Source organism: Corvus brachyrhynchos, unplaced genomic scaffold (genome assembly GCF_000691975.1).
Source record: "Corvus brachyrhynchos isolate BGI_N302 unplaced genomic scaffold, ASM69197v1 scaffold1359, whole genome shotgun sequence".
Lineage (NCBI taxonomy): Eukaryota > Metazoa > Chordata > Aves > Passeriformes > Corvidae > Corvus > Corvus brachyrhynchos.
Window position 1 is genome coordinate 2,344 of NW_008240086.1, and position 927 is coordinate 3,270.

The 927-nt window shown below is 54.7% G+C and overlaps 1 long non-coding RNA gene across 1 annotated transcript in view; it reads left to right on the plus strand.

The window, feature by feature from the left end:
• The first annotated feature begins 205 nt into the window (after nucleotides 1-205).
• Nucleotides 206-927, plus strand: part of LOC108449204 — an 11,951-nt gene continuing 11,229 nt past the window's right edge. The window contains exon 1 of the long non-coding RNA XR_001865332.1: nucleotides 206-285. This is a non-coding gene — a long non-coding RNA (uncharacterized LOC108449204). The remainder of the gene's footprint in view (nucleotides 286-927) is intronic.

A 927-nucleotide genomic window follows, 5' to 3' on the forward strand; every position in this document is an offset into this window, starting at 1 on the left:
GATAACAGTCTTCCTGGGATGCATGAGGTTTATCTTCTTTGTTTCTTTAAGATGTCCTGGTTTCTGGCTCTGTAGTTTCTCAACTTAAAAGACATTTTTTTCCATGTGTTTATTACTACGTTTCCCAACATATTACAACTATTTCAAAGTTACAATTTACCTTAATCTTGTTCCTACTTAACTATATTTTATTTTAACACTATTTCTACATAGTACTTCATTACTTATAAATGTTAAAATCATATATGCGAAAGACAACATTTATCATTCACTCATTTATCACAGGTTCAAGACCATGGATGGGTTTGTGGGATCGTACCTCAGGGTTATGGGCGGGACTGGGGGTCTGAGGCTCACCCAGAGTGATGATGGGGCCCTGCATCCCTCACTGTTTTGGAGGGAGGTACGACAGCAAGGTCTCCCACAGGAGGCGATACCCCACAGTGGGGTATCCTCAGGCTGACCCCCCTTTCCTCGGCAGAGGCTCACACCTTCCTCATCCTGTGGGACACCAGGCACCTCAGCTCAGCCCTGTGCCGGCCCCTCCTGCACGCCACGGCCTTCTCAGGTGGGTCTCTCTCCAAACCTGCTGAGGTGGGCACAGAGGTCTGGGTGCCCCCCACCCCACGGCCTGTGCCCCCCAATTTTCCCCGCAGGGTGCCTGAACTGCAGCCGTGTCAGGGAGCTGACAGTCCGGCTCGCCACCCTCAAGGTGCAGGCAAGTTCCAATCTGGGGTTTGGCCACCTCCCCCTGCACCCCCTGAGGGGCACCAGAGCCCTGGGGGAGGGTCACCCTGTGCCCCCTGCTGTCACCCCACCCTCCCGTGTCTTTGCCAGGTGGCCCGGCTGGCGGTGGCTGAGCCCCTCACCCCAGCAGCACCCAAAGGCAGCACCCTGGGCAGGAGGCCTGAGGGGCAGCTCTGGGGG